The sequence below is a fragment of the Schistocerca gregaria genome, chromosome 3 (genome assembly GCF_023897955.1).
Source record: "Schistocerca gregaria isolate iqSchGreg1 chromosome 3, iqSchGreg1.2, whole genome shotgun sequence".
NCBI lineage: Eukaryota > Metazoa > Arthropoda > Insecta > Orthoptera > Acrididae > Schistocerca > Schistocerca gregaria.
Genome location: NC_064922.1, coordinates 929,916,506 through 929,928,516, shown reverse-complemented (window position 1 = coordinate 929,928,516; position 12,011 = coordinate 929,916,506). Strand labels below are relative to the sequence as shown.

The window sequence follows — 12,011 nt, the reverse complement described above, 5'->3', positions numbered from 1 at the left end:
CTTTCAGTTGTCCTCTCCTCCCTCCTTTTTTCCCCCTCAACTGTCAAGATACCCCCCCCCCCCCACACGCATCTGCCCTTGCCTGCGGTGTGTCATCTTCACGCCTCGTTTTTAGTGTAGTGTTTCCAGTGATTGTTAAGTGTTGTGCGTATTTTCTGAAATGTTCCGAACAGATGATAATGTGTGTGAAATTTTATGGGACTTAACTGCTAAGGTCATCAGTCCCTAAGCTTACACACTACTTAACCTAAATTATCCTAAGGACAAACACACACACCCATGCCTGAGGGAGGACTCGGACCTCCGCTGGGAGCAGCCGCACAGTCCATGACTGCGAACAGACATCATACTGTCGCAGGGTGTGATTTTCATATCTCTTGCGAAACAGAAACCAGACTCTCGCCATGTTTTTTAATTGTCTGTCTACTATTTTCCCAGTCTGCTTCCCGTGTATTTTATCATCATCGCCCACCATTTGTTTTATGTTTTAACTTTCCACACATTTCCGCCGTTTTACAATTTACGTCACCATTTTAGCGCCTGCTTTTATTGTTTCTTATCTTATTGTGTTTTAAAAATTCTGTAGGCTGAAGAGCAGCGTACTAAGCTGCTGACAGCCCGCCCCCCTTCAGGGGGAATCGAAATCCAATAAAGGAAAAAAAAGACGTCCAGTTGCGGTATCAGCGTACAAATTTCAACTTTCGTGACCGAAGAAGAGCTGTCAGGACGAGTGTACTAGCTGGGCGCTTGCAGCAAAGTTCGCTGGACGGACACTGTTGGTTCATCTGGACTGTCAGTTGCTCCAAAGTTTCACGTCTGTTCGCCCACACACATCTCCGCAGCCGCATTTCACACCTGTCACCTGTGGCCCATGATGCACCATAGTTGCCTTCGCGCCAGTATTGGATAGCGCCATTTTGTCATACGTTGTGTACTTTCACCACGGTGGCAGGTAAACAGTTTACATACTTAGCCGTTTCGGAAATGCTTCCCTCCTTGATCCGAAAGCCAATGTTCATGCCCTTTTGGACGTCAAACAAATCGCCCCGTCTCCGCATTACGAACGACACTGACTGTAACCCCCCCCCCATATCCCCCTCCCCCCTCCTTCACGCTTACCTATACCCTGCTCTTCTAGTGCTGCCACCTACCTTCTGTAAGTGGTTCTTGCACGTTGACGTCGAACGTAGACGGTGGTCACATTAATGTGACTTGACCTCCAAGATGCTACTCCAGGCTGGTGTAAAATGAATGTGCACAACGGAAAGTAACAAACGCTAAAATGAAGATTTGGCCCTGTCTGACTACCTCCTGATCTTAGGTTCTCTTAATTCTATAAATTACAATCCAAACATAATTGACTGATGAAGGCAACTAATCCTACTAAATGATGAACATTGCTCCTGCTAAATATTTATTGTAGATTAAAAACAAACCCTTTATGTTACAAAGTTTAAATTTCCTAAGCAAAATTACTGATCAATTGCCCAACTCTGCTCCTTACTATGACTGCGCGGTCTGATATCAATGACGTGGAATGACAAACATCATCTACGTACCAAACACTAGAAGGCACTACTTTCAAAGATGATCTACGGTGGTGTGGAACCTCGGTGAAAATAAACTAACGTGATCAAAGCTGTTTAGCTTTATAGCCCCTAATAAGCCGAAGAAATTTGCGATATCACCGTATGTACTACGTCCGGTGCGTCGGAGTGATGGTTCTCTTACTCGTCAGCGACGATGGAAGAACTCCAGCCACAAATAAACTCTTTCAAACACTAGGACGTCAGAAGGTGGTCCTATGACTAACGTACTCTAATACTGACTTCTTCTCTCTGTGTTGTACAGACGAGAAACGCGAACTCCCTACCACAAGGACGGAGTTCAGATAACGTCTGAACGTAACTATAGGCAGAGGAAGTGCTCTCAATTACTCAACATTGCGTACGCAACAACGACTTCCAACCCGGAGGTAAGTCCAGAATCGTATAGGTTCTCAACAGTACAGTTCCTCACTGTTCTAACTATAAACTCTACAGAAAGCAAAAACAGCAAGTCCGTCTGTACCAGCAAAAGCTGATATCGAGCAACCGTCACACACGGGTGCTCACAATAGAAGACCTCTTCTCTCCACCACTGACCTCTCAGCAAGAATCGGCTCCCCACCATCGTAATTCCGGAAACGAATCATATTCCCGAAACCGCGGAATATTCTCCCTCTCTACAGGTTCTTCTGAACGCCGACCAAACTTTTTTTAGTCTTTTGTCGTCCAGCGCGGAAAGTTTGCGAGGAAAAAGAATGGCACGCTTCTGAGTAAAAATCCTTAGAAATAACCAAGCCTACGTGGTTTCCGAGTTGCCGCTTCTTTGTTCCTCACAACTGCGTCCAAGGTTTTCGTAGTTTCTGAAGTATAATCCTTCAGGTTCGGCTACAGGTTCGCTATTCTATTGTGCTCCAGCGCTTAGGTGCTACGACGTCCATCTTGCTATTTCCTGCGTTTAACCTGGACCAATACTCCTGTTTGGGACTTCCACCCAGTGCTTGATTTCATATCCTCTGACGTTCCAACTTCTACTAGTATAGGCAATCATTCATTACGCCGTTCTTATAGTAAAGACACTCCGTCACCTCTCATGCAACAAGTGTTCACAATTATTAACAAGGTGTAAGTGACAATGTCAGTCTGCTATATATAGTCATATATACAATGTGCAACCTATCACATGATACCTAATTGTGATTGTAGATCACAGCGAAGTACGTGGATGAGTGCTTGTAAGCCGCGAAATGATAGCCACCTTACAGACCATGTATTATTCACGTTACACTCTATGAAAAGAAATATCTTCCCTCTGGAAATATGCTTGTGCAGTGATGAAACCCTCTTGCACTCTCCTTCCTGGAGTTCTTTCATCTGGACCATGCCTTCTCTGTTCTGCTTTTTTCCTTGTAATGAACCGCAGTACGGAGTACAGCGCGGGATAACGGCTAAGCCACGATACCGGGTCTCTTCTTGTCTCGGGCGGCTCTGTTTTTGCGTCGCGTTCCATTATGTTCGAGGAAACGCCTACTCACTGCTAGCGGTCGCAGCAAAACGTCGTGCTGTGCCATTTTGCACCGCATCTGGCTGTCCGCCAAGGAAAGCCGTTCTTGCCGGTACTGCCGTAGTGCAACAATTCTGCAGCTGGCGGTCCTATAGTTGCTCCTGTTGTGCGAAGACCAGTCTGATGCAGCACTCCGCGTTCGTTTATTCTGTGCAACCCTATTCGGCTCTGTACTGCGCATACAGCCGTTTGAACCTGTTTACTGTATTCGAGCCTCAGGCTCCCTTTACAAATTTTACTCCCCACATTTCATTACCAAATTGATGACTCCTTCTTCCATCCATCAGCATGTGTCTCTTCAGTTTCGCCACAAATTTGCTTTTTCCCATTTCGATTCAGTACCCTTCCAACAATTACCCGCTCCATTCATCTAACTTTCAAGCATTATTCTGTCCCACTTAGTTTCGAAAGATTATGTTCTCTTCTTCTCTGAATTGTTTTCCGTACACCTTACCTTCAATACAAGCGTACAATCTAGAAAAATACTTTTAGAAAATACTTTCAACAGTTAAATTTATATTCGGTATTAACAAATTTCTATTTTTCGGAAATTTGTTTCTTTACATTACGAGTTTTCATTTTATATCCACTCTACTTTGGCCATAATCAGTTATTTTCCTGTCCAAATAGAAAAACAGCATTCTACTTTATTTCACTTGCGTTGCATTTCCACTTAAAATCTCTTTTCAAGTCGCTATCAATTCCGTTCAGAGTATAACTGTTGTGACGGGTTGTCACGAATGTACTGGCTCTTAAACAGATGATAAAATACATGATTATTGCACATATAAAATGTAAGAATTGAAATATAAGAGGGTTGTGCAGAAAGTAAGTTCCGATCGGTCCCTAAATGGAAACTACAGTGAAAATCAGAAACATTTTATTTGCAAGAGTTAGCGGAGTTTTCCAGATATTTCTCTACATAGTCGCCGCTCCGACTAAGAGGTTTGTCGGAGTGTTTTACCAAATTTTCAACACCATCGTCATAGAAGGCAGCCGCCTGTGCTTTCTGATAATTCTCAACACTAGGCTATAACGCGTAGCCTGCGCCCAAGTGTTGTCCTCGTATCCAGCGTTTCATGTGAACACAGATAATACTCAGGTCGAGCGAATTAGGGCTGTGTTGTGGGTGATCAAACACTTCCCATCGAAAAGGCTGCAGGAGCGTCTTCACTGCCCCTGTAGAGTGTGGCTGAGAATTGCCATGAAGAAGGAAGCGCGTGGCAGTTGTGTTAGGTGGGCTGCATTCATTAAGGAGAAGCCTCTCAGCGGGCCCTCCTACTTGGCGGGAGACGTCGTTGTTCTAGGCACCTTTACTCGCTCACAGTGCGCTCACAACAGAGCGTCTTGATGCGATCGACAGTGGTACTAGAGACACTACCCAACACATCTGTGCACAGCTTCATCGGGTTTTCACTGTAGTGCCATTTCGCGACCGATCGAAACTTACTTTCTGGGTAACCCTCGTATTCAAGTCATAATGAACACTTATCTTTTGTTATACGACGTATACTTTGCTGATAGTGGGTCACAGCGTAGGGACATTTACGTACATAAATAGAACCAGTCTAACACCAGTGCTGAAAGAGGCTATCGTTGGTAATCCACTGTTTCTCGTAGCACTGTTCAAAGACAATGTTCACTAATTCACTAACATGCGCAACGACTTACAAATTAACTTCAAGAATCTAACTGGTGTTCTCTGTTGCCGCCGGACACGGTATTTTTCTCGCTGCTTGCTGTGGACTGGCAGTTCACTGGAATGTAGCCTGGTGTGAAACTGATCTCGTGTCTGCGTGCCGATCTGGTTCAAGAGAGTCCATCGACGGTGGCGCGGAGACTTTCTGTGGGCATGTCTTGCTACTTCCGTCTCACTGGTGTGGCCAAGCGATGCTCCAATAGCAAGGAGCATCTTTGTGCTGCAGAGAATGTTTCTGCCAGATAGAGCAGATAAGCCTTTGTTAGCATCTCCTTTAGACTTGGGGGTGGGCAGCTAGGACTGCCGTTAAATGAAAAAAAAGGAAAAATCAGGTAAAATAAAGAGAATGTATTTCAATGTACGGAATACAAAGGGCGAGCCTAGGGTCGGAAGTTACCAGGTGTAGACCAGTCTAGGAGGACGAACAACTAAATAAGGTGGAATGGACGGGGAGGCGGTTCACGTTAACTTGTGACGGTGGCAAGTCATAGTAAGCAGAGCCAGAGGCTCTGCCTCCTATCAAAGACAACTGATCCTCGACGTCTGGATCACAAGAGAGAGAAGCAACTGTGTTCTGCACTGTAGAATCCTCCAGTGTCCACGTGACCTGTATCCCACGCACATTACCGGCTAACACCGATGGCGTGAATTCGCTAGCAGTTTCAGCATAGGGGTCAAAGCGTTTCATGCCAGTAACTTTAACTGGACAGAACTGCCTCAGTTCTGAAAGGCAGACAACTTGTGTCACACAGCAAAGCAGAAGTTGCTCTGGGAGGAAACTTGTAAAAGTTTGACTGAGCCTTTAAAATAAATTTCTTAAATCAATTCTCTAAAATATTCTTTGGACGGCTGCCACCCTATACAGGTGCAAACATATCGTCATTTGAGCATCGGGCAGATACCCGTATGGACAAGATAGAAATAAGCATTCCTGGCGTAGAGAAACAACTGGAAGATTCTGAAGCGAATAGATCCCAATTCGGTCTTACAAAGAGTGCTCTACGACGTTGTCCCTTATCTAACCTGCATTTATCTGAATCTTCAGCCCAGCACAAAGACCCAAGTGAATTGAAAAAATCACAGGTGACTCCAGTATATAAGAAGGGTAAAAGTAAGGACCCGCAGAATTGCAGATCTATATCCGTAATTTCGGTTTACTGAAGAATCCTTGAACGTATTCTCAGTTCGAGTATGTGAAACTCACTTAACCGTCAGAAGCTTAACTCCACGAATCAGCATGGTTTTAGAAATCATCGCTCGTGGGAAACTCAGCTTGCCGCTCTCTCATGTGATGTACTGCGGACTATGCCTGAAGGGCAACAGGCGGAGTCCATATTTCTAGACTTCCGCAAAACATTTGACACGGTTCCCGTATCCTGCGCGGCCCTCTTGTCCCCGGCGATGGACATCAGGCGACTGAGCGGACCGCGGCACAACACCGAAGTGGCGGGAACCACGGAAGCACACCGTATAGGAAAACAAGTCCACACCAGCACCATAGATATATAAATCGCTCTATGTTTTTTAGATCGTATAACAATGATAATTTTACTGGTTTTTTTTTAATTTTGATAAGTACAGATTTTAATCTTGACATCTACGTATTTAAATTAAGTATTTTTTAATAAAAAAATCTACTGATACAGTATGTGCAAATGGAATGTAACAAATGTACCAGACGCCACCTGTCGGTAATAGCGTTACAATTAATATAAATGATGTGCACTCGGCCGACCAATTTTATGTCACGCAGCATGTAAAAGTTGCTGCATTTGGACGGGTTACTCCTGTAACTGAAATATCAGGTGCGGTCTGGTACATTTGATGTTGATTAGATAGGATGAAAAAAGATTTGCGTCCGTGAAATAGTATGTTAGTATCATTATTGTTACAGATCTGAAGATGGTTCTGAATTAAGCGAAACTGGTCGTATGAATAAAAAATTTGCAATCAAGACGGATTATAAATAACATTGTAAAAAAGAATTATGGACATATTCCGTATAAAAATGGCTCTGAGCACTATAGGACTTAATTTCTGAGGTCATCAGTCCCCTAGAACTTAGAACTACTTAAACCTAACTAACCTAAGGACATCACACACACCCATGCCCGAGGCAGGATTCGAACCTGCGACCGTAGCGGTCGCGCGGTTCCAGACTGAAGCGCATAGAGCCGCTCGGCCACAGCGGCCGGCCACAAGTTACAGGATGTGCATGATAGTGACCTGTTAGGTTATGCACATTGCGCAAGACATATATTACAGCGATTTCAGTGGAAGTAGGGAAGCAGTGGATGGTTGCATATCTTCAAACAAGGATATAGAAATGGAAGACGTAAGATGACGAATTGTCAAACAAAGCGTCAACTTGACGATGCACACACGGAAAATTACGGAATGACCCGAAAATTCGAAGATCGGGTAAATAAACTTATTCCTTCGTTCAATGATGAATTTGTTTTCAACGCCAACCCATTGGGATTTGAAGAGGAAATGGATATTAAAGGAGCCCTGGAAATAAGAGGTACCGAGAGAGTTGTATGATGATTAATAAATAACAATGCCTTAACGCAGTCGTAAGTTCGTATATAATCATATCAACTCTTAATCTGGGCGGTAAATTGGCTAGAAAGTGGGTGGTGCTCTGCCATCTACAGTTCTTTCTTGTGTACGTGATCTTATAAGAGCAGTGGGGAATATTCACGTCACTTCAAGATAGACTGGGAAAGTGGGCATAAAAGAACTATAACTATAGTATGATCATTGCCTATGTGCAATTGCTGGTCAGAATAACTTGCCTTCGATTAAGAGCTGGTCTGCGTATAAAAATCATGCCCATTTAGAGCAAACCAAGTGTATGACGTTGCTATTCACAACACCTGGAACCACTGTACAAATTCACCCTCTGGATGTTTGTTTTTTCCATGCCTATAAAACATTATCGCTCTATGTGCAGCTGCGCCTTAAGGCATAGCCACTTTCACTATCAGCTACACGACAAGGTGTTTCGTATTCGGGTCCATGCCATCATATTGCATCAGTTCTCATCATCCCCTTACAACAATATGGTTCTACGAGGGTAATTCAATTATTATCCGCAAAGTAGTTATAAAATTTTATTGTAACAAAATAGGAAACGTACAAGAACATCATTTTTCGATATAGTCTCCTTGCGTTTCAACACACTTAGTCCATCGTTGTACAAGCTTCCTGATGCCCTCATAAAAGAAGGTTCTCGGTTGAGCTGCGAACCAGGAACGCTTTTGCTGCTTCGTCCTAGGCAAATCGACGGCCCCTTAATGCCTGTTTGAGTGGACCAAACAATTGATAGTCAGAAGGAGCAAGATCGGGACTATATGGAGGATGATCCAGTACTTCAGATTTGAGTTTCTGGAGCGTTTCAGCAGTGTGGGCAGCTGTATGCGGACAGGCATTGTCGAACAACAACACAACACCTTTTGACAGCAGTCCTCGGCGTTTACTTCCAATTGCAGGCTTTAGCCTGGCAGTACGTATCTCACTGTAACGTACACTGTTTATTGCTGTGCGCCTTTCCTCATAATGTTCCAGTACTGGACCTTGTGCGTGACAAGAAACCGTAAGCATCAGTTTTTCTGTTGACGGTTGGGTCTTGAACATTTTCGTGGACGGAAAATTTAGATGTTTCCATTCTCTACTCTGCTGTTTACTGTCCGCCTCGTAATAATGGATCCATGTTTCGCCACCAGTAGTGATCCTTTTTTTTTTCAGATGTCCAATCGTATGCAACTGTGTGAGTTGTTTTAGGACCCATCTTGCACAGACTTTATGAAACCCTAAGTATGTTGTGGATGATTTCGTAGGCGGAACCGTGACTAATTTGCAGACGATGTGCCACTTTAATCAATAATTAATCGTCTGTCTTAGAGAATCATTTCACGTGAACGCTGAATAGTTTCTTCATTTGTGGCGGTAAACGGTGGTCCGGCTCCTTCATCGTGCGTAACACTTCTGTAACCACTTCAGAATTTTTCAATCCATTCGTAGGTACTCCGTTGTAGCAAAACACTGTTCCCGTACTGTAGTGAAAGTCTTCGATGAATTTCGGCCGCTGGTACGCCTTCCGACCACAAAAAACGGATCACTGAACGTTGCTCTTCTTTGGTGCAAACAGACAGCGCAGCAGCCATGATTGACAGCACGGCACCGATGACGAAGCTAACCTAGCAGTTTCAAAATTGCAAAGATATAACAACAAATAAACAAAGCATGCAGTACTACCAAAATAAATTAAAATATATCTAAATTATGGATAATAATTGACTCACCCTCGTATACGGGTTCACTAAGAGTCCATATCTAGCTGAATGTCCTGTTTGGTCTGTAGCTCTCAAGGAGCTCGTTTCGATCTTGACCATGCAAACCTGGGTGATCGCTATGGGGCGCCATTTTCATTCGGTGTTCATGGTGCAAGGTAACGGTTTGTTTGGAACATTTCTTGAATGTCGACAACGTCCATGTTTGATGTGTAATAGATACTGTACAAAGTTAATCTCTGCTCCTCCCGGACACTCATTTCCTGTCCCCCTCCTCATGCACATGGTGAGCCAGTAGCAGCTAATATTTTACCTGTCGTAATTGAGTACGCAACACCACCAAATGAGCCTTACTAGAGACTGAACTTGGGTTACAAGGGCAGAGGGCAGAAGCGAGGAGAGTGCAGCGAGCGGGTTTGGAGGCGGCAGTTGGCTGTCGCAGTCACAGTAGCAGCGGCTCGGCGGTCGACTCGCGCTGCTATCGATCCGCCCAGCTCCCAGCTGCCGCTACCCGCTACCCGCTAAGCGCTACCGGCCACCCGCCAAGCGCTACCCGCTACCCGCTAAGCGCTACCGGCCACCCGCCAAGCGCTACCCGCTACCCGCTAAGCGCTACCGGCCACCCGCCAAGCGCTACCCGCTACCCGCTAAGCGCTACCGGCCACCCGCCAAGCGCTACCCGCTACCCGCTAAGCGCTACCGGCCACCCGCCAAGCGCTACCCGCTACCCGCCAAGCGCTACCCGCTACCCGCTAAGCGCTACCCGCTACCCGCTAAGCGCTACCCGCTACCCGCTAAGCGCTACCCGCTACCCGCTAAGCGCTACCCGCTACCCGCTAAGCGCTACCCGCTACCCGCTAAGCGCTACCCACTACCCCATAGCCGGTAGGACTGCGAGGCAGCGTTCTGGACACTGTGGGTTAGCTTAGCGCCTTTCTGTACGCCTCTGCCCACTGTGCTCAAATGCTGTGTGTTAGAGCGGGCCGGGATATCAAGAGACTTCAGCAGCTTATTTATTTATGCATTTATTTTACCTTGGAAGCTTAGGGCCTTCAGGCCCTCTCTTACACCTAACCAGACACACTCAAATTGAACGAATTTCAGTTTGAACAGAACATAAAGGACATATAAAGTGTTATACAGTATTAATGTTAAAGAAGAAAAAATAGAGATTACAACAGTAGTACAATGATAATTATAACAATCAAAAAATAATTATAACAATCAAGAATTATAATAATAATAGTAATGACTATGTATATGAAAGTAAACATATTTTTCTTTTATGAATGTCAGTCCTATTGCTAGTTGGGAATTTTCTCGTTATGTTCTTGCAGCTTGTGAGTTATTCTCATCGTGCAGAGACATAAGACGATAGAATAGGGTGAAATAGATATATAAGAGGAAGCTAGGTTAGAGGCAGAGAAATAGAATGGTAAAATTCGAAGCTATGATGGAGAGGAACCGTCCCTAATATGTAAGTTTTGAGTTCCCTCTTGAATGTTGAGTGGTTCTGGATAAGACGCAGATCACAGGGGACCGCGTTCCATAGTCGTATGGCTGAGATGGAGAATGAGACGGAGAAATATTTTGTGTTATGTAAAGGTACGGCCAAGATGCTAGACGTATCCGATCTGGTATTGCGGTTGTGGAATGATGATAGGTGTTTAATGTGAGAAGATAAGTATTGGGGGCACCAGTGGCTAAGAAATCGATGAAGTAAGCACATCGTGTGGAGATCGCGTGCCTTACGTGGGCGTATCCAACCTAGCTGTGAGTATGAAGGACTGATATGATAATGCAACCGTATAAGGACATCACACTAATCCATGGGCCCCAGCTCATGTGTCATGACAATGACAAGGTTGACGCTTGCTTTTGAGATACTGCCCGATTGCCATTTATGACACGTCATCGCTGACACACAACGGCCTCACGTCCACTACTTAACACCTCCCGCTCAAAATTGTCTGCCCTAATGCACATCTGTTTTTTTTTTTTCAGTTGTTAGTTTAAGCTGCCACTGTAGTCACTGCACTGACGCAGCTTATACGTCAGAAATAAAATCAGTCCTGGAATTTTTTCGGCGGTCAGTCTGTACCCAAGGAGCCACTCACGAAAGGAATTTTAAAATACGCTCTAGGACAAAGAAAGCGACGCATCACAAAGGAATTACTCGAATGGGAACGATATCGGTAGATCTGATGTACATGTGCAGAGTTTCCCCCAGGAGGCTATACGATATCTCTATCAATCAATACCAAAAAAAAAAGTGCTTCTGTAAGGGCAAGATGTGGACCAAATCAAAATTGACTTGCTCAATTTGTCAAGCTCATTCTCTTGAATAAATCATCTGACTATCCTGAAATAGTAATCGTTTGTTTGTCTGTACACGAACATCACATTGTACCGATTTCCATCCTGTTCGGATAGTTGCTTCGTGGTGCGTCGTTTTTCTCTCTTTTTTTCCCGTTCTTCTTAGAATGTATAAGATGAACATCAACAGAATGCTGAAGATTAGATGGGTAGATCAGATAACTAATGAGGAGGTATTGAATAGAATTGAGGAGAAGAGGAGTTTGTGGCACAACTTGACAAGAAGAAGGGACCGGTTGGCAGGACATATTCTGAGGCATCAAGGGATCACCAATTTAGTATTCGAGGGCAGCGTGGAGGGTAAAAATCGTAGAGGGAGACCAAGAGATGAATACACTAAACAGATTCAGAAGAATGTGCAGCGGCGCGGTTCTTTCCGTCCCTTTACGACGAACCTGCACTTACCTGTGAACATTGTCTCAGCAGATCATCAGTAGGAAAGCCGAGTGAGATCTAGTGTCCTTCAACGTGAACCAGGTTGCAATTTAAGTCACTAATCTACGTTTCGGGAGAAACACGAAATGAAAGTTTGG

At 44.5% G+C, this 12,011-nt stretch overlaps 1 protein-coding gene across 1 annotated transcript in view; it reads left to right on the top strand.

Annotated features, from left to right (window-relative positions):
* LOC126355813 (protein Skeletor, isoforms B/C) overlaps positions 1 to 12,011 on the top strand; it is a 647,689-nt gene that overhangs the window by 388,294 nt on the left and 247,384 nt on the right. The gene's annotated exons all lie outside the window — the stretch shown is intronic.